Raw genomic sequence first — 22,658 nt, 5'->3', positions numbered from 1 at the left:
GCCTGGGGCTACAGACCCAAACACCCCAATTATAATCTGCCACTGGTGACAAAGTACCAACAGGCAAGACTTCACTGTCATCATCAGGAGGATCACTCTCAATCTCCTCATCCTCTTCCTCCTCTTCTGCCCACCAACGTTGAACAGATGGCATTTAACTTCCATGGGTACTACCCTCTGTCACGGAGGCAAACGTCTCCTGCTCCTCCTGGAGCCACTAACATAGGTGCTGGCGGAAACCCTGATCAATGTAGGGCCCGCAATCCTTGGCGTCAGTAGCACCTGTGCCATCCCAGGGTACGACTTGCTCCTGGCCTCCACAACATTCACCCAGTGTGCCGTCAGTGAAATGTAGCATCCCTGGCTGAATGCACTTGTCCATGTGTCTGTGGTTAATTGGACCTTCCCAGTAACTGCATTGGTCAGGGCACGTGTCATGTTACGGGACACATGTTGGTGTAAGGCGGGCACGGCACACCTTGAAAAATAGTGGCGGCTGGGTACTGTGTAACGAGAGACGGCCGCTGATATCAGGCTGCGAAAGGCTTCAGTGTCCACAAGCCTAAATGGCAACATTTCCAGGTCCATTAATTTGGAAAGCTGTGCATTTAGTGCTATGGCCTGTGGGTGGGTGGCTAGGTATTTGCGCTTGCTTTCAAATGCCTGGTGTAAGGATATTTGTACGCTGCACTGGAACATGGAAGTGGATGTGATCGCTGATGGTGCTTGCGAAGGTCCAGGTGCAGGTCATTCGACAGGGGATTGGCCAGCAAGTAACACAGGGGAAGAGGAGGCAGTGGTGTGACCGCAGACACAGATTATGGACCCAGGCATTTGGCCCACCTATTGCGGTGCTTTGATGCCATGTGGCGGGTCATGTTGGTGGTGGTGAGGTTGCTAGTGTTTACGCCACTGCTCATTTTTGTATGGCACAGGTTTCAAATGACAATTCTTTTGTCGTCCGCACTTTCCTCAAAAAAGCGCCAGACTGCGGAACACCTACCCCTTCGCAAGGGAGATTGCCGCAAGGGGGTGCTCCAGGGAACAGTTGCGTGCCTGTTTGGTGTGGCCCGCCTTCTCCCTTTTGCCACCCCACTGCCTCTTCCAAACTGTTGCGGTGCAGCAGAACCCTCCCCCTCTATACTGCTGTCCTCACTCGGCTTTCCACCTTCCTAGGTTGGGTCAGTGACTTCATCGTCCACCACCTCCTCTTCCACTTCCTCACTCTGCTCATCCTCCTGACTTGTTGACCTATCCACAACCTCAGTGATTGTCAACTGTGTCTCATGCTCTTCATCAAACTCTTCAGACAGTAATTGCCGTTGAGTTATTGGCATTAAACAGTAGTTTCTGTTCCCCATCGTCATCTTCTTGTGATTGTGGATGCTCAAGAATTTGGGAATCAGGGCACAAAATCTGTCCCTCTTCAAGCGTGCTTGGTGAGAGGGCCAAATCAAAGAATGGCGCTGAAAAGTGTGGGATCATTTGTTTGCCCAGACTCTCCATGGTGGGAGGAAGGAGGATCAGGGTGAGAATTGGGTTAAGCAGACTCTTTTCTACTGAGAGTGGACTTGGTGGAAGACAAGGTGGTGCTTAACCGACTGGAAGCATTATCTGCTGCAATCCAACCTACCACCTGGTAGCACTGGTCTGACTTCAAGAGTGTTGTTCTGAGCCGCCCCCTGCCAACTGGGACATAAAGCTAGGTATCGTGGATGATTGTTTTTGTTGTGCTCTAGCAGCAGGCAAGATTACACCGCGCCCAGGGCCACAGTCTCTGCGTGCACCATCAGCATCACGGCCACTGCACAGTCCCTTACTGCTCGCCTTCTTCATATTAAATGTAATATATGATTTAAAGTCTGTCACACGTACAATACCGTAGGATTTGGAAGTGTATGCGCAAACAAATTTAAAAAGGTATTTGGGATGTGGAAACGTCACACAGGAGATACATTTTTGAAGCGCACACATTACACTACAGATGTAGCCCTGGTAATGTCACTGTCAGAAGTGGACACCGTCTATTGAAAAAGTACACTGTATGTCACAGATACATTTTTAACTGCACATGTTACACTGGAGATGTGGCCCTGGTAATGTCACTGTAAGAAGCGAACACTGTCTATTGAAAAAGTACACTGTATGTCACAGATACATTTTTTTACCCCATACGTTACACTGGAGATGTGGCCCTGGTAATGTCACAGTCAAAAGCGGTCACCGTCTATTGGAAAAGTACGCTGTATGTCACAGATACATTTTTTACCGGAACACGTTACACTGGAGATGTGGCCCTGGTAATGTCACTGCCAGAAGCGGACAACATCTATTGAAAAAGTACACTGGATGCCACAGATACATTTTTCAGCGCACACTTTAAATTGAAGATGTGGCACTGGTTATGTCACTTTCAGAAGCGGACACCGTCTATTGACAAAGTACACTGTATGTCACAGATACATTTTTGAAGCGCACACATTACACTGCAGATGTGGCCCTTGTAATGTCACTGTCCGCAGCAGACATTGGAGTCGGCCACATGAGGGGCTAAGCAGTGCTCATGGGTATTATTGCCACTGGGGACCCAAATTCAAAGTTTGCCCTGGGGCCCATAGAATTCTAATTACACCACTGCGACAGGCGCATGCATGCCCGACTCGCACATCACACACAGCACGCGGCCGTACAGTGGGAAGGAAGGAGAGCGTTCCTTCCAACTGTGATGCCGGCCAGCCACTGCCACCAATGAAAATGCTTGAAAAGGGCTAGTGAGGCAGGGATTGGTTAGGTCCCACTGCCCCACCAATGAAAATAAACATGACGGCCTGAGGGGGAAGGGGGGGGGGGGGGGGGGGGTTGTCGGCATCCAGTTTCGGCTAGTATCTGAGGGAGCGGGAGAATGACCTGCAGTTCCTCCTCCATGTCACCTTGAAAATATCAGCAGTGCAGCAGGAGACCAGTGCAGCAGGAGACCAGTGCAGCAGGAGACCAGTGCAGCAGGAGACCAGTGCAGCAGGAGACCAGTGCAGCAGGAGACCAGTGCAGCAGGAGACCAGTGCAGCAGGAGACCAGTGCAGCAGAGACCACTGCAGCAGAGACCAGTGCAGCAAAGACCAGAGCAGCAGAGACCCTAGTCAGTTTTAGGCTGGTTTCACACGGGCGTTGCGGATTGGGGCCGGATGCGTTCAGAGTGCGTTCAGTGAAACTCGCACTATTTTGCAAGCAAGTTCAGTCAGTTTGGTCTACGGTTGCGTTTAGTTGTTCAGTTTTTTCCGCGAGGGTGCAATACGTTTTGATGCGTTTTTCACGCGCGTGATAAAAAACTGAATGTTTACAAACATCTCTTAGCAACCATCAGTGAAAAACGCATCGCACCCGCACTTGCTTGCGGATGCAATGCGTTTTTCACGCAGCCCCATTCACTTCTATGGGGCCAGGGCTGTGTGAAAAACGCAGAATATAGAACATGCTGCGATTTTCACGCAACGCAGAACTGATGCGTGAAAAACAACGCTCATGTACACAGACCCATTGAAATGAATGGGTCAGGATTCAGTGCGGGTGCTATGCGTTCACGTCACGCATTGCACCCGCGCGGAAAACTCGCTCGTGTGAAAGGGACCTTAAAGTCACATTTAAATAATAAATGTAATAGTTATATATTTTAACATGTACCTTGTGTTTTGTTTTGCGCGTGAATCAGTCAGCGCCGACCAGCACCCCTAAGCCCTGCCCCATCCGCTCCCTGGGGAAATTGTCTTGCATGAAACAAGTCCTTGGTGCCAAAAAGGTTGGGGACCACTGCTATATATCACCCAATGACACGTTGCGGCCAGCCAATCACTATAATGCCAGCAGCCAACATGGCTACGGCATTACAGTGAGGGCAGTACTTACCTGTATGTTTATTGGCTGCTTAGCAGCTGCAAACCGTGCGGGGAGGAGACTCGAGCATGGCGCTCGAGCACATGTGGTACTCGGTCGAAATACCGCCATGTGCCGAGCATAGAGATGCTCAAGCAGAACTGGTGTTTGGCCGAGCATGCTCGATTATCTCTAATTATTACTAAATAGGTGAGCTCAGTTATGCAGAAACAAGTGTTCAGGAGAGTCATCAGAGTGATCTGTGCAGGACTGAGAAAAAGGGAAAGAGAACAACTCCAGTCAGAGGAGACATCACCTGGAAATCACTGAGTGGGAGCCTAAACGGGATTATAATGACAGTCATTGTGTAGCGGTAATATTTGGCCTTTAAAAGTGTTATTATTAGAAATGTTGGCCATGTATTCTGTAATATGCGCTTTATTGTGTTTTATTATGCTCGTGATTCCAATCCCCCCCCCCCCCAGTCCATTGAGAAATTGTCTTTTGTGAATCTGGTCCATGGTGCAAAAAATGTTGGGGGTTACTGATCCCCCAACCTTGGATAGTCATTCATCTAAATGGTCGCAAATTGTAATACTGCGGTTCTGGCTGGCTGTGTCTTCATGCACCAAAATCAGCTGTGTGCCTATAACAACTCATCTAATGTACTTTATACCAGCCAAGATGCTATGATTGAAATTGTTAGCGTGCTTTATGAATTGTGATCCTGATTTCAACTATCCAGATATTAAGGACTCCAATTTCTCACTAAACAAATGCAATACAATGTCCAGATATTCTAGCAAAAACCTTGTCAGGGTGCAATTCACATCGCAACCAGTAGGTGACCACAAATATAGCATAGACATCTCTAGAGTATTTTTATTTTGTTAAACCTGGTAAGCCACCAAGCATGTGCATGGAAGGAGGGTGTTTTAATGGTTGAGAGGGGTTAACCTATAGCAAGAGATGCTATTCTTGAGTATCTCAATGAAATATCTGTATAACACAGCATTGACATGGCCTTATGAGCGATTGGTCATGTCAGCCTAATCTGATCAGCTTCTGTGAGCAGGTAAACTCCAGACTGGCTGGGGTTATGCTGTTGATGTTGTGTATCCAGAATTTCTGATACTATACCACATAAAAGGTGGGTACATAAAGTGACAATGCTGAGACTAAGGGAACATATGTGTAATTGGGTCAAAGATGTTGCCCTGTCTAGGAGCTGACAACTCTAATGGTCCTAACCTATGGCCTATAAAAAAACCTCAGCTATTTGCAGTCCCACCATGCCTCCGCTGCTGCACCGTTCCCAGTTGCTTCTGATCCCCACAGGACCAGGAAAAGGCTTGATCCTATGACCGCTGTGGCCTTATTGATGTACCCCGCTCTTACACCATATTATATGCTTAGCGTTGTAAATATGGGGAAGATATGATATTGTGTCCATGAAGACACTGTATTCATTGATATTCAATGCTAAGCTGTTTACATTCATGATAATATGGTGTTTATCTGAATTGCATTGGATATGAACTTCTCTTTGTATTAGTGTTAACCTTCTTACTAGGCCGTCTTGTTGATTCAGCACATCACATACTGGGCAGTGACAGTGGCCCTAGGCAGACGCTTGGAGCTCGGGGAATCGGATCTGGCTGGCAGCTTGTTGTATGAGAGAACCTCATGTAATGATATGTTGTAGTTGGTCTCATATTCCGCCCCAGGATCCTGTCACAAACACCAGTAATGAAACATTTTCCTCTTGTGACTTGTACTTTCTTTAAAGTGTTGAGAACCTTGGATTATTGAAAAACCAACCACACAGTTTTCATACAAATCTGATCTTGCCATTTAAATTGAACTGCCCAAAGCCAGTCTATTCTTTGCCACTTAGTGACATTTTTGGATAAACCCTGAAGACATAAGTTCAATGCACAGGTAAATAGAATAGATAAAAAACTACTGTGTTTGCTGCTCAGATCATATGTTCAGCCTCGGACCTATATATACAGCAAATATCCTATCACTACAAATAATGCATTTGCAGAATCGATGCCTTCGTTGGTTCTACGTCCAAATTTAACCCTCTAAGAACTGGTTTGTATTAAAGCTCTATTTTATTATTTGACATAGCCACAGATATCAGTTACAGTTGTGTTCAAAATAGCAGTGTGTTTAAAAAAAATGAATAAAGCTTAAAATCCTTCTAATAGCTTCCATTTCCATATACACAAATGCATTGGGAATACTACACAGTCTAATCCAAATCAAAGCATGAAGAAAAATATATCAAATTTGTGTTGTTCCTCAAAAAAAATTGAAAAGTGACTATTAGAGTGTTTACAAATACAGGGAGTGCAGAATTATTAGGCAAGTTGTATTTTTGAGGATTAATTTTATTATTGAACAACAACCATGTTCTCAATGAACCCAAAAAACTCATTAATATCAAAGCTGAATATTTTTGGAAGTAGTTTTTAGTTTGTTTTTAGTTTTAGCTATTTTAGGGGGATATCTGTGTGTGCAGGTGACTATTACTGTACATAATTATTAGGCAACTTAACAAAAAACAAATATATACCCATTTCAATTATTTATTTTTACCAGTGAAACCAATATAACATCTCAACATTCACAAATATACATTTCTGACATTCAAAAACAAAACTAAAACAAATCAGTGACCAATATAGCCACCTTTCTTTGCAAGGACACTCAAAAGCCTGCCATCCATGGATTTTGTCAGTGTTTTGATCTGTTCACCATCAACATTGCGTGCAGCAGCAACCACAGCCTCCCAGACACTGTTCAGAGAGGTGTACTGTTTTCCCTCCTTGTAAATCTCACATTTGATGATGGACCACAGGTTCTCAATGGGGTTCAGATCAGGTGAACAAGGAGGCCATGTCATTAGATTTTCTTCTTTTATACCCTTTCTTGCCAGCCACGCTGTGGAGTACTTGGACGCGTGTGATGGAGCATTGTCCTGCATGAAAATCATGTTTTTCTTGAAGGATGCAGACTTCTTCCTGTACCACTGCTTGAAGAAGGTGTCTTCCAGAAACTGGCAGTAGGACTGGGAGTTGAGCTTGACTCCATCCTCAACCCGAAAAGGCCCCACAAGCTCATCTTTGATAATACCAGCCCAAACCAGTACTCCACCTCCACCTTGCTGGCGTCTGAGTCGGACTGGAGCTCTCTGCCCTTTACCAATCCAGCCACGGGCCCATCCATCTGGCACATCAAGACTCACTCTCATTTCATCAGTCCATAAAACCTTTGAAAAATCAGTCTTGAGATATTTCTTGGCCCAGTCTTGACGTTTCAGCTTGTGTGTCTTGTTCAGTGGTGGTCGTCTTTCAGCCTTTCTTACCTTGGCCATGTCTCTGAGTATTGCACACCTTGTGCTTTTGGGCACTACAGTGATGTTTCAGCTCTGAAATATGGCCAAACTGGTGGCAAGTGGCATCTTGGCAGCTGCACGCTTGACTTTTCTCAGTTCATGGGCAGTTATTTTGCGCCTTGGTTTTTCCACACGCTTCTTGTGACCCTGTTGACTATTTTGAATGAAACGCTTGATTGTTCGATGATCACGCTTCAGAAGCTTTGCAATTTTAAGAGTGCTGCATCCCTCTGCAAGATATCTCACTATTTTTGCCTTTTCTGAGCCTGTCAAGTCCTTCTTTTGACCCATTTTGCCAAAGGAAAGGAAGTTGCCTAATAATTATGCACACCTGATATAGGGTGTTGATGTCATTAGACCACACCTCTTCTCATTACAGAGATGCACATCACCTAATATGCTTAATTGGTAGTAGGCTTTCGAGCCTATACAGCTTGGAGTAAGACAACATGCATAAAGAGGATGATGTGGTCAAAATACTGATTTGCCTAATAATTCTGCACTCCCTGTATAGCAGTGTTTGTATTCTTCTTTACAAACATTCACTATATAAACTGAAAAATGTTTGAAGATTTTGCTTTCCTTTGAATCACTTAATTAATATTTAGTTGTATAACCACTGTTTCTGAGAACTGCTGTACATCTGTGTAGCATGGAGTCAACCAACCTTTGGCACCTGTGAACAGGTATTCCAGCCCAGGATGATTGGACTACATTCCACACTTCTTTATTTCTTGGTTTTGCCTCAGAAACTGCATCTTTGATGTCACCCCACAAGTTTTCTATTGGATTAAGATCCGGGGATTGGGCTGGCCACTCCATAACGTCAATCTTATTGGCCTGGAACCAAGATGTTGCACGTTTACTGGTGTGTTTGGGGTCGTTGTCTTGTTGGAACACCCATTTCAAGGGTATTTCCTCTTCAGCATAAGGCAGCATAACCTCTTCAAGTATTCTGATGTATTCAAACTGATCCATGATCCCTGATATGCGATAAATAGGCCCAACACCCTAGTATGAGAAACATCCCCATATCATGATGCTTGCAACACCATGCTTCACTGTCTTCACTGTGTACTGTGGCTTGAATTCACTGTTTGGGGCGCCATTTCTCTTTAGGCCAGTCAAAGTGCTCTTTGGCAAATTTTAACCTCTTCAGCACTTGGGACTTTGCGGGGGCTTCTTGCAGATAGCTTGGCTTCACATAGGTGTCTTCTAATTGTAACAGTACTCACAGGTAACTTTATACTAAAGGTGGGACGAATCCAATTTTTTTCAAATCCAAACCGAAAAGGTTCTCGAATATATAGGATCTTTTGAATCTCGAATCCTACTTATGGGGGGGATTTGTGGATGACACTGTTATGGAGGGGGATGTGTGGATGACACTGTTATGGAGGGGGATGTGTGGATGACACTGTTATGGAGGGGGATGTGTGGATGACACTGTTATGGAGGGGGATCTGTGGATGACACTTGTGGGGGGGATCTGTGGATGACACTGTTATGGAGGGGGATGTGTGGATGACACTGTTATGGAGGGGGATCTGTGGATGACACTGCTATGGGGGGGATCTGTGGATGACACTGTTATGGGGGGGATCTGTGGATGACACTGTTCTGGAGAGGGATCTGTGGATGACACTGTTATGGAGGGGGATCTGTAGATGACACATACCGTATATAGCATCTTATGCTATATGTGTCATCCACAGATCCACCCCATGACAGTGTCATCCACAGATCCCCCCTCCCTATAACAGTGTCATCCACAGATCCCACCCCATAACAGTATCATCCACAGATCCCCCTGCCTATAACAGTGTCATGCACAGACACCCCCACCATAACAGTGTCATCCACAGATCCCACCTCATAACAGTGCCATCCACATATCCCCCTCCCTGCCGCTCACAGGAGTGTACATTTGACAGTCACATTTCTAAACTGTAATCCATATCCTGCAGTAACTTTAACTTTAAATAAGCAGCCGCTCATCTCTACTAGTACCTTACACCAACTCCTCAGCTAGCTTCGGTAACAGGGCCAGGCTACCACCTACAGGCAGTGCGCGGGCTCACAGTGACATCACACGCCTGTGCCGTCTAGTGGGAGGAGCAGGCACGCCGCCCGCACTGCCTGTTAGTTGTTACTGAGCGAGCGCTGATTTAAAGTTACTGCAGTACCAGGTCAGAGGATACCAATTACAGTTTAGAAGAAATGTACACTACTGTGAGCGGTCAAAATGAATGGGGGAACATTTCAGTTGGGGGGGCACATGGGGGGCACAGAGTGATGTAGGGGGGGCTGTGGCGCCCCCTTGGCGAGGCCACTGGGGAAATAGCAGGTGGTGCGGAGACGTGACGTCACGGCGGGATTCTTCAGATTCGAATTTAGTTAATTGCAGCGGGATTAGAGTCCACGAATCCCACGAATCCAGCAAGATTCAAGGGATTCGTGGATTCAACGGATTCGTCATCCCACCTCTACTTTAGACCTTCTTTGATCTTCCTGGAGCTGATTGTTTGCCATTTTGTCTATTCTATCCATTCGAATGATAGTTTATCACTTTCTTCTACGTCTTCTAGGTTTTGGTTGCCATTTTAAAGCATTTGCGATCATGTTTTCCCCTCTCTAATTATTCTTTTAATCAAGGTACAGTGTTCTTCTGAACAATGTCTGGAACGACCCATATTCCCCAGAATTTCAGAGAGAAATGCACTGTAACCAGCATGTACAACATTTGCTGCCTTCCTTCCTTAAATAAGGGCAATAATTGCCACCTATTTTTCCAAGAATAAATGAACTCACTATTTGAACTCCACACTGCTATTATTTTAAGCATGCCCCTTTCAATAAGTGATTGAATTACAGAGAATCAGCAGCATGCATGTCATGACTGTTGGGTCTGTTGGATTTCTACTACTCTACTACACCTGCTAGTAAATTATTTGCCATGTAGAAATATCATTTCTACCAAAAACAGTGATTGATCAGGTTAGTCATGTCTAACTGCTATTATTTTGAACATAACTGTACATACAGGTGCTGGCTGGTGTCTGAGGATGCCTAAATATAGTGTTAGAAATAGCACATGGTAGGAGTAGCCGTGTTACAGAGATTGCATTTGGGCCAAAACCTACAAGTCACACTACATCTTTTTTCCAGTTTAGTTAGTTTAATATTATTTTGTTACTGAAAAAATATGTATGATATAAAAGACAAATGTCAAATGACCAGTCATGATGTTTATATGGAATTCTGGGGACTGGAGGCTATCTTGTAACAGAACAATGAGGTGAATGTTGGAGGTCACCATGTAGGACAAAGTTTGTGGATATTGTGTTGATACATTGATACCTGCTTGTTGCTAGACTTGTATGCGCCTGTAAATCATTGATGCTGCAGAGTACTGAGCAGCACCCCTTACAAAATAATGCACATGGACATTTATATTGTATAGCAATGTTGTGCTATGTGCTCTTAACCTGCCTTAACTCTTTCAACCACAGATTTTTTTTTTTTCCGGGGGCCATAACTTTTTACTTTTTTGTTCACATAGCCGTATGAGGATTAGTTATTTTTTTGGCGGGACAAATTGTACTTTCTAATGGCACCATTTATTTTTACATATGATGTAGTGGGGACGTGGAAAATGTTTTGAAATGGGTAGGAATTGGAAAAAAAAACCGCAATTCCACAAGAGTTTTATGGATTTAGTTTTTTTACGAAATTCTATATGCGGAACTGACCTGTTACCTTCATTCTCGATGTCAGTACAATTACGGCAATACAACATTTGTATAGTTTTTCTTGGCTTTTTAATAAAAAAATAAAAAAATAAAAAGGGATAATTTTTTGCGGCGCTATCTGTACTTTTTATTGATGCCATTTTGGAGTGTGTATGACTTTTTGATCACTTTTTATTCAACTTTTTGCTGGAGGTGAAGCGACCAAACAATGGCAGATTTGTGATTTTGACTGTGTTTATATTTCGCCATTTGCCTTATGGGATAAATATATATTTTTTAAATTTTATAGTATGGTCGTTTTTGTATGCTTAATGCACATGATTTTTTTTTTCATTGTTTGTTTTTTTTATTTTAATTTTGGGAAAATGGTGGTGATTTGAATTTTTATATATATATTTTTTTTTAAGATTTTTAGTAAAGATTTTTTTTTACACATTTTTATAGTTCCCATAGGCAACTTTCACAAGAAATCATTAATGCACTAGCTTTGAATTCTATGGGGATTATGCACTTACCATCCGGATCCCCGCTTCTGGCTTGCGTTCCCAGATGCTGTGGTCACATTTGACTACATCAGGCATGCTCAACCTGCAGCCCTCCAGCTGTTGAAAGACTACAACTCCCAGCATGCCTGAACAGCCTACAGCTATCAGCCTACAGCAGGGCATGGTGGGAGTTGTAGTTTTACAACAGCTAGAGGGCCGCAGGTTGAGCATCCCTGGACTACATCATCTAAGGGTTTAAATGTATGCGAACGACTTTACAGTTGATCGCTACATAGGCCACAGGTGTTTGCTGTTTAAAACAGCAGGCCCCCAGCGGCAATGGCACTTGCGAGCAGTCACTATCTTTAAAGAGCTATATGAATGCAAGTAAGTATGAAGATAAAAATTACATAACCGGACTTGGCATCACTTACACTATACATCATTTACTCTATTTTAGGGGGTGTTTCGTAGCTGACATATTCCCTTTAAGGTACTATTCCTTTAAAATGTTCGTTATTGTCAGGCATTGTGCAATTTCTGTTATGTACATATTTACTGTACCTTGTATTTAAGTTGTTTTAGCTAGTGTCAGTTTGTGCAAACAGTTTCTAGCTAGCCTGCATGAAAGCCAGTATATCCATTACCTATTACCATAGCCATATTTTCCAAGATCTGTTGAAGGACAAGCAGTACCTGTAATCATCCTCTTTACCCAGACCTAATGTGGCATAGCCGGTATGTCAAGGGTATCATTTAATGTGCAGCATTATATATTTACAGGTATGCTGTGTGTAACTTGTATTTCATGCACATGTTTGTGTCTGCATACTGTAACTTTGTACTCTAATGCAGTTGAGACAGCGAGCAGGTAACCAATGAAGAGACGACAGTACTTATACAAGCCATGTGTTTTCTTCAAACAGCTGATCGGCAAGGGTGCTGGGAGTTGGGCCCCTGTGGATCTGATAGTGATGACCTATCTTGAGGATAGGTAACCAATTTTAAAAAAGCGGATGACCCCTTGTTATATTTTGTCTTAATGGTATGTTATGGATCTGCAGTATACTTCAGGAATTATAAGGTATGGTTGGCAGTGGAAATGGAACTTACCATTCCATTCCTCCCGTCTTGGTGGGAGTGGGCTGGTTCTGCTTTCTGCCAGTAGGGGGAGCTCTAGTGAGAGTTGGCTTAGCAAGCCTAGAGTGAGGGAGCACTTGGAGTTCCCTCTGAGGGAATTTACTAAAGACTGACATTTCAAAGACATCCTCGGTAAAAAGCCTGCTAGCAAATGATGTGACCAGTTTATAAAGAGGTGCGGGCCTCTTTATAAATTTGTGGCATCTGTGAGGTGCTAGGAGCTGGCATAGGTTACAGTTATAATTTACACCAGTTTTCTGGCATAATTTATATTAAATGTGTTGTGGTAGCCCCATCCCTTCTGCTAAGCTCTGCCTACTAAAAGTGGCAAGAGCAACATAAAACATAAAAAGATGCAACATGCCATTTGTGCCAAATTTTTGCCAAACCTCAGACATAAAGTCTTTGTAAACAACCCCCATTGTGTGCGTTTCGACCTCCATGAAGATGTTATAAAATTACTGTGGGGTGACAGTAACCCCCCAATTTGTGATACTAGACAACTAAAAGTACAGTACTTTGCCTGGTAAGCAAAGAAGGGGATGCAATAGTAAAAACAAAGTATACCAAAGTAATATTTTTGTGTGAGCTCTTACTGAGGGGCAGCCTCAGTTTTTCTATGGCGCCCTATGATTTCTGTGTTATCACCCCCGTGGTCACCAAATAGGCTTTCTCTAATGATCACCTAAATAATGAAATTCAGTTTTCTACAGATTTGTGAAATAGACAGTGCTTGCTATAAAAGTACATAGAATAAGTAGTTGGTTGCTGCTGCTGGGCACCAGAGTACCGTAATCCGCTTCCCATTCTGACAGTATGAACTGTGGCGTATAGTTTGGTCTGCATTGTATAATAATCAAGAAGCAGATTAGAGACTAAGTATAGCTTTGGAAAGGTTAGACATTGGAAAGGTTACACAATTACAGCCCAGATTTTCATATCTTTTTCTATTCTGTACTATTTTGCATATTATTATTTGTTTCAATGGAGAAATTTCCATCTCCCCATCTGCAAGATAAAAGACACAGATTGCACATAATTATACATATTATCTGTCTGACTTGCATGCAAAATTGTATCACTATATGGAATGGCACAGCCAGGGATGGATCATGCTTTAATAATGTATGGGAGTTTTCAGAGACGTTTGGAATAGTTTGCATGTAAAGAACTGCCTGTTTGTCACTTGAACTGAAGGCAGTCATGGTTTTATTGGTTGAGATATATCGAGAAAACTGCCTGAGGGGTGAAACAAGTCAGATTTCACCTCTTAATCTTAAGAAAAGAGATAACTTCTTCTAGTGTATGGAAATAATAGGGGATAAAGCAGATAGCAAAGTAGCTCTGAATGTAGATGCTCAATGAAAAAAAGATTCTAACACTTCTTGTTGGGGAAAAGCAGAAGACAATACCGAGATATGATGAGAGATATTGGTCAAAAAAAAAAAGAAAGAAGAATGGTTAAAAAAAAATCTTATACTGCTAATAATGATTGGCGTTAGAGGGAAATTATGTCTAAAAGTGATCTTTATGTCCCACACGCTTTTCATAATAGCATCAGGGTGAACTAGGTTTCCACCGCTTTGGATTACTGACTTACTCGCATGGACCCTTGAGCACTTTCCAAATTGCTAAATAGCCAGTCATTCCCTGGAAAAAGCTGCTACAGGATATAAAAATCAGTAGCTAAGGGTCCTTTAACAATGGCCAATTTCAGCCCTCAACAACTGCCCGTTTACAATTGGCGCTCATTTAAGGTTAATATTAGAGATGAGCGAATCGAAGTTGACGAAGTGGAATTCAATCCAAATTTTAGGAAAAATTTAATTCATCCCGAATGGGTAAAGAATCAAATTTTTTCTAAAATGGCTGCTGCACATGTTACAAAGTGAAAGTGAGAAGCCCGGGAACGAGGGAACACCCACAATGCCATGCAGACAGCAAATCGGCGGATTGCCAGCCTCTGTGATGTCACAGCCCTATAAAAAGCCTCCTCATGCCCGGTCTTCACCATTTTACAGTGAACTTAGTGCAGGGAGAGACGTTCATTACAGGCACAAGGGACAGTGTTTAGAAAATACTTTTATACAAAAAACTAAACAAAAAAAACCCGATTGAGATGTTCAGGGAAAGATTATTCACAGTGTAAGGAAAGGATAGGGAGGCTTTATCCACACTGTATAGAGAGCAGGGACCAATAGGAGCATGTACAGCCTGGGTAATAGGAGCTATTCTATTACACCTTGCTGAACTCATTGGGGTTACTAAAAGTAATCTATTACTACAGATTTTAGGTTGTTTTTAACAGTAATTAAAGTAATCCTGGCATCTGTTATTGGGCTGAAAGCGCTGTGTTTTTGGGGTGTATTTATTTTAAATATATAAAAGTATGTCCATTCATCTTTGCGTTTGGGGTGAATTTGCAATCTGATACAAACAGTTTTTGGGTATGTTTATTTTAAATATATAAAGGTATGTCCAATAATCCTTGCTTTTGGGGTGATTTTGCGGTCAGATACAACCAGTTTTGGGGTGTGTTTTTTCATATATAAAAGTACTTCCGTTTATCCTTGCTTTTGGGGTGAAAGTGCAGTCTGATACAACCAGTTTTAGGGTCTGTCAGAAGGACGGAAAAATGAGAAACACAACGGATCCTGTCTTTGGAGCAGCCATAAGGCCTGTATCACACGGTCACTATTTTGCATCAGGACTGGATCATGATTTGGAAGCCAAAAGCAGGAGTGGGTACAAAACACAGAAGACATGCAAAGTTTCCAATCACGTGTCATCTCTGTTTTGGATCCACTCCTGTTTTTTTTTTGGCCTTAGTAATACTGATGGATTACTGAGCAAATGCTGACATGAAGGCTGATGCTCAAAAGACAGGATCCGTTTTTTTGGTGTTGTTCTTATGAAGAATCATTCGAAGAACAAAATAAACAGTGATGTCAATACCAACTTACTTCTGACACCCTCTCCACTCTGTCAGGGGGACACTACTTGTCTCAGCGTGTAACAGAACAGGTTCTGTATACATCTATGTGCAATTTGCTGAAGACGGTGTAAAACGAGTGCACTTTTTGACTCTATAATAGAATCTTGGGCCACTGCACGGTTCTTTATACCTGACGCTAACATTGACCTGTAAGGTTGAGTTCACACTTGAGGTCAGTTTTGGCTCCGTAACTGACTAAATAAGTGAAGTGCGCAGTGATTCCAAGAATGACGCCTGTCATCTGTGTGTCATACTGACTCACAGTATTGTTTCACTAGCACAGCAGACTCCCTATGCGTGTTTCTGAAATGCACAGTGTTGTACACCACTATACAGGCTCTCAGCAGCCGGGAAATAGCTGTTTTTTAATGCGATTCATCACAAATAAATTCAGATTGAATCTTTTGGGGAAATTTGGCGAACCGTTCGAATTGAATATTTGAGAAATTCACTCATCTCTGGTTAGTATGATCATTTGCCTCTATGCAGTTTGCATATTGTTGACAATACATTCCCTGTTTACATGGGGAGATGTCATGTAAAAAACTTTTATTTTTGGGTCCACATAACAGATTCTATCAGCTAGTTTGTTAGTATCGGCCTGTGTGAAATGGCCTTAAGAGAATGTGTTAACCAACCCCTAACTTCAATTCTATCAGTTTGTGACAGGTTTGGGGTAGGGGTTTATGAACAAAAATGCCTCCTTATATTAACTCCAAGATCTGGAACAGGCTGTAGTCAGGAGGGAATGATCTGTCAGCTGAAGGGAGTATAGGGTGTTTTGATACAGACTACTAATAATCATGGCCCAAATTTTTTTAAAATCTGTCACCAGGCAGACCTTGTTTTCAGGGGGGGGGGGGGGTTGGGGGGTTGATCCGCTGTTTGGCCCCTGATCTGTCAATAAGGGTATGTGTGTGATGCACTATATGTCACATAGTAACATAGTTTATAAGGCCAAAAAAAGACATCTGTCCATCCAGTTCGGCTTGTTATCCTGCAAGTTGATCCAGAGGAAGCAAAAAAAGATCTCCCTCAGTCGTCTTTTTTCTAAAGTGAATAACCCTAATTTTGATCATCTTTCAGGGTACTGTAGTTGCCCCATTCCAGTTATTAGTTTAGTTGCTCTTCTCTGTACCCTCTTCAGCTCTGCTATGTCTGCCTTGTTCACAGGAGCCCAGAACTGTACACACTGCTCCATGTGTGGTCTGACTAGTGATTTGTAAAGTGGCAGGTGTACCCGATGTAGTCGGACACCTGTCAGTCTAGGTGTTACCTGAGGCTGGATCTGGAGGGCAGCTGTCTCATATCCGAAGTGGACCAACACATCTTCAAACCGCCCTCTTGTTGCATGCGCGGTAGGATTAGTACCCGCACCTGTTTCGCTGTGGGTAGAAATTCGTCTGCCAGCATCCGCAACAGCAGAATGCAGCATCTCTCGCAGCAAGGCCTGGAAATGCTGCATTCTGCCAGCCCTCTGTGATGCTGGTAACATGTCTGCCATTTTGTGTTTGTACTGGGGGTCTAAGTACGTTGACACCCAGTACTGGTCCTTGCCCTTTATGCTTTTTATACGGGGGTCCCTCTTCAAACACTGGAGTATGAAGGCCCCCATTTGCACTAAATTGTAAGCGGTGAAGCCCCCTGGCTCTTGCTCATCGCCCAGGAGAATGTCGTCCTCTGTCTCCTTCCCCCAGCCATGGACAACACCAGGGCACCTCGAAAAGTTTAAAGTCCTCCTCAAAGCCTGCTCTTCTCGCTCCTCCTCTTCCTCCCCACAGCCACCATCATCCTCTGACTCCTCTTCAGACTCCTGCTGACTTTTCTCAGATGGAGTTGCTTCCCCTGAGAATTAATTCAGCATTACAACTTCCTCATCTTCCAGCTCCTGCTCCTCGGCAGCTTGATCAATGACACGATGCAATGCATGCTCCAGAAAGAAGGCATAAGGTACAATATCACTAATTGTGCCCTGGCTGTGACTGACCAGTTTGGTGATCTCATCAAGGGGCCGCAGAAGTCTGCATGCATTGCGCATGAGCAGTCACTGGCGCTGTGAAAAGAAACCAAGATCCCCAGAACCTGTCCTGCTGCAGAGTTCGTACAGATAGCAGTTAATGGCACTTTGCTGCTGGGGCAACCTATCAAGCATATACAAGGTGTAGTTCCAGCGCGTCGGGCTGTCACAAATCAGACATCTGATGGACAGGTGGTGCCGCTGCTGAACGTCAGCAAGGCGAGCCATGGCCATGTAAGATCTTCTAAAATGGCCAGAGATTTTCCTGTCCTGCCGAGAAACGTCCTGCACCTCAGGGTATTTGGCAACGAATCGCTGCACGACTAAGTTCAGGACGTGTGCCACGACTAAGTTCAGGACGTGTGTCATTTTGCCCTGTATCAGCAAGCTCAGCAGATTGGCACAGTTTTCGCACACCACTTTACCAACTGTCAAATTGAGTGGGGTTAGCCACTGATCGGCCTGTGACCACAGAGCTCAGCACAGCATGGCAACGTCTCACCTGGCACGTCGGATAGGTTCTGGGGAGCTTGGGGGGTGCAGTGGAAAAGGAGGAGTCAGCTGAGGAGGATACGGAGGATGGAGTAAGAGGAGGAGAAGAAGAGGCAGGCCTACATGCAATCCATGGTGGTGACACCAAATCTACACCGGAGCCATGAGTCACATGCTTGATAGCCGTCAGAAGGTTCACCCAGTGGGGAGTAAAAGTCATGTACCTTCCCTTCCCGTGTTTTCTAGACCACTTGTCTGTGGTCAAAAGTATCTTGGCACCTACACTGTGTGCCAGAAATATATTCACTTGCCGCTGAACGTGGCCATATAGCTCTGGGATGCCCTTCTGGGAAAAATATTTTTTTCCGGGGACCTTCCATTGCGGTGTGTCAATGGCCATAAATTTTCTAAAGGCCTCCGAGTCCACCAGTTCATATGGCAGTAGTTGGCAGGCTAGAAGTTCTGACAAGCCAGCTGTCGGCCAATGGCCAAGAGGGTTATCCAGTGTCATCAACTTTGTATGCTCTAACCTTCGGGCCACGGAAGCCTGCCTTCTGCCAGATGAACGCGATGACGGCGATGTCAAGAATTGCTGCGCATCGGTAAGGTCTGAGAATGGATGGGAAAATAATTCCTTGGACCGAGTGGAGGGGCTATGGTGGTGGTGGTGGTGTCTTTGGGGGTGCACACAGCAGAGAGTGAAAAGGGTGCAGATACAGAGGATGAGGAGGGTGCAGAAGTGGAAGGCTGAATGAGCCACTCAACCAACTCTGGTGCGTTCTTTGAAGTAATCACATGCTCCTTCTCCAACTTCCCACTTAGGCACCTGCCCGAACCCTACCCCTGCGGAACGGCCTGCTTCTTCCTTTGCCTGTCATTTTCAAAATGAGAGAAGAGCAGTATTTGTGGAAGCAGGTATCTTGCAGGCCTCAATTAATATTTGGTGGAAACAGGTATATCTAACACCTTAATTACTATTTTGTGGAAGTAGGTATATCGCAGCCCTCAGTCAGCATTTGGTGGAAGCAGGTATATCAAACCCCTTAATAACAATTTTGTGGAAGCAGGTATCTCGCATGCCTCAATCAGTATTTGGTGGAAACCAGTATATCAAACCCCTTAATCTGTATTTTGTGGAAGCAGGTATATCGCAGGCCTCAATCAATATTTGGTGGAAACAGGTATATCACACTCCTTAATCCGTTTTTTGGGGGGCAACAGGTATATCACACCCATTGCAAATAGCTGTTCCAATAGCGCTTGTCCCTGTATATAGCTGCGGTATCACAGCAGAACCGAACACAACTGCTGCACAATACAAATGCTCTATAATATACTTTCTATGTTAGAAAGTATATTATAAGTATATCACACCCCTCAGTATATCACACCTATTGATAGCACACCTATACCAGTCCTTAAGAGGAATTTTGTGGCCCTATTAGCTAGGGTTTGGTGTCCCTAACAGCCTGTCCTTGCTCCACAAAGCAACCTTTCCCTACACTGGCAAAACATAGAATGTAAAATGGCTGCCAGATCAGGTTCTGTTATAGGGTGGGGGTGTGTCCATGTGCCGAAACATCTCAATTGGCTGTCCTGTCCCACCTGATGGATGTGTCATAGGTCAAAGTTCGGCGCAATACAAAATATGGTGCGGGCGGACATCGTTATATGTTCGCATGTTTGGCAAATTGCGAACAAGCAAAGTTCGCCGCAAAACGACCGCCGGGCAAACCGCAAGGCCATCTATACTCAGCGATGCACACTAATAATTTAGCTCTCACAGATACTCCCTCACATAATCTAAAGTCACACACTTAATACGAACACACACTTGAACTCAAACACCAGAACGCTCACAAACGCGTTGTTTGTTTCTTATATAAGTGCAGCTCTCAAACCAGACTGCTTTTTTTCCTCTGGATTCAAAAGTTTTTCTTTATTGCCACTGTGGTACACTTTCTCCATCTAAAATACTACATCTTGACTGGACAGGTGGTATTACATGACCTGCTTCACCAATAGTCATATGACATCTCATCTTCTTCATAAATGAAGGGGCTTCACATTGGTAAACAAACTTAGAATTTTTTTTTTTTTCATCTTGGTTTTGTCAAGGGCAGTTCTCAATTAATTTTATACTATGGAGGCTGCACATCAGAAATACCCAATGAAAGTTCTGAGTTTTAAGGATTCAGGGGATTATCAATTGTCAGGACACCACTAGTTGGGGTATTGATGGGGGTGCCATCTTCCAGCTACAAGTAATTTATTTTGTCATGCCAGAAAATGTGAAAATGAAAACCCTTTTATGTATATACTGTATATAAGGAAAAAATCTGGCTCCAGTGAATGAATTAAAAATCTTCAGTACTTTAATAGTGAATTTACACATGGTTACACACATCGTTTTAATCATAGTGTATATATTTTGTATTGGAGTTTTTTCCATCTGTGTAAATGCACTAATAAAGTACTGAAGATTTTTAATTCATCCACCGGAGCTAGATTTTTTCTTCATATGTACCTCTTTGCAATTTGCTGGCACTCGCATGAAAGAGGGAGTTAAGTAGGTGAGCTCACATATGTCTGTTGGTATCTTGTATGTATATAATGGACTACAGTTTCTCTGGAAGAGACTTCAGTGGTTCAGGTACATATTTTTTTGCCTGAGTCCAAAGGATTTGTAGATTCCCTTTCATATAAAATAATATAAAAATAATAAAATAACACATTCTGGTAAGCTTCCAGAGAAAGATGTCATAAAGCTCCTGATCTGCTGACACTCAAGCAAAGCTAAGCTTGAAAGTCTGAAACTTAGTTTGGGTTCTGGTGTAAACTCAGTGAGTCATCTCATGAAATTTCATGAGCCCACAGCATTAATAATTACTTGTACCTGAACATTTTTCTAACTCTATCACTAGTGTATGAGGGAGTTAAATATTCTCCATAAAAATATTTTTACGAACTGACTTAAATTTGATTTCTCCTATGACTAAATACAAAATTGATGTTTGAATAAGTGGAATCAAACATATTTGAAATTAGGACTTCATGACTGATGTGCTACAGATGGTAATGTGAACCTCATCCCATTAACAGATGCAATCAACAGCTAACCCTAGGGGGAGCTGTTCAGCAGCTGTTATACACACATTTCACCTAGGGAAGTTTGAGACTATATCGGTGTTATCATTCGTTTATCTTTATTGCCACTGTGGTACACTTTCTCCATCCTTCAGTGGAGGACTAAAATGATCAGTATGCACGGGAGGAATGGGATAACAAAATTACTTGCAAAACTTATTGCAATGCCTCCTGGACAGCAGATAAGTGATTAATAAAGCTTTACATTTGTAGGATAACCCATTTAATGAATACTTATTGGGTTCTACCTGACAGTGGCTCAATGTTAGCCATGTCTAATGAGAGACATTTCTTGATCTCTATATTTTAGTGGATATCTGGATATGCCCCTCACTACAAGTGTCAGGTAATGTGCAAGACATCTATTGTTGAGATTAGTAAATTGTTTCTAAATTAATCAGAAGTTTTTGCAATTTGCTTATGACAAATCGTGTAAAAATAATGCCCAACTCCATTTTACTGTGAAAAATGAAGGGGAAAATGACAGGAAGGAAGAAGATGGAGGACCACATGACCCTGGGAGGGAGGGCTTGCCCTGATTGGATCAGAAGCCAACAGACATCCTCATCAGCCGATCAGGGGACAGTATTTAGCCAGGTTCTTCTGCACAGAAAGAGAAAATACAATTTTGTCTGCCGCTGGTGTGATAGGATGTGCTGTGGCTGTGTCCGGCAAAATAAAAAAATAGCCACTGATCTAGCTCTGCTAGCGATACTGTAAGTGCACTATTGGGAGAGAATTGGAGATATAATTGAGTAGATTTTAAACTTCTATCAGGGAAAGCCTAGTAGAGTGAGTGAGGGACTGGTCACTGTCTTAGCTTGCAAATCCTGCATTACAGAATCCTGCAAGAACTTCATATTTCTCTGTGTGAACAACCAGTTAGTTGTTGTTTTTTGTAAAAGGTTTCTACAGTTCATAGGCTTATTGCCAGCACCACGATAGCATACTTTATTCTGTAAGCACTAAGGAATTGCCCCCTTTTTCCTGTTGCTTTATCACTTCAAGAAACCGTTCTCTGTTATACCAAAAGCAATACATCAATAACTCCATTATTATACCCATGTTAGAAAGCACGTTGTTTTATTACTTTAACCCCTTCAAGCAGTGGCGTACATAGAAAAGTAAGGGCCCCATAGCAAGGATCAAACCAGTGCGCCCCCCCCCCCCCCCAAGGACAGTAGGGTTTTTGCCTAAACCCCTTTTAATGACCCCATGGCCATTTTTTTCCCACTGCCTCGTTTGCTAAAAGTTGTTTCTTTAAAGTGTAGAGTCCTGACCAGGTTTTCCCTCCCAGTAGAAGAGGAGACGATCTCAACTGGGCCCCCTCTTGCCCTGGGCCCCATAGCAGTAGCAT

Source organism: Bufo gargarizans, chromosome 2, assembly GCF_014858855.1.
Source record: "Bufo gargarizans isolate SCDJY-AF-19 chromosome 2, ASM1485885v1, whole genome shotgun sequence".
Lineage (NCBI taxonomy): Eukaryota > Metazoa > Chordata > Amphibia > Anura > Bufonidae > Bufo > Bufo gargarizans.
The sequence above is the reverse complement of the archived record's forward strand: the minus strand, read 5'-3'. Positions refer to the sequence as shown.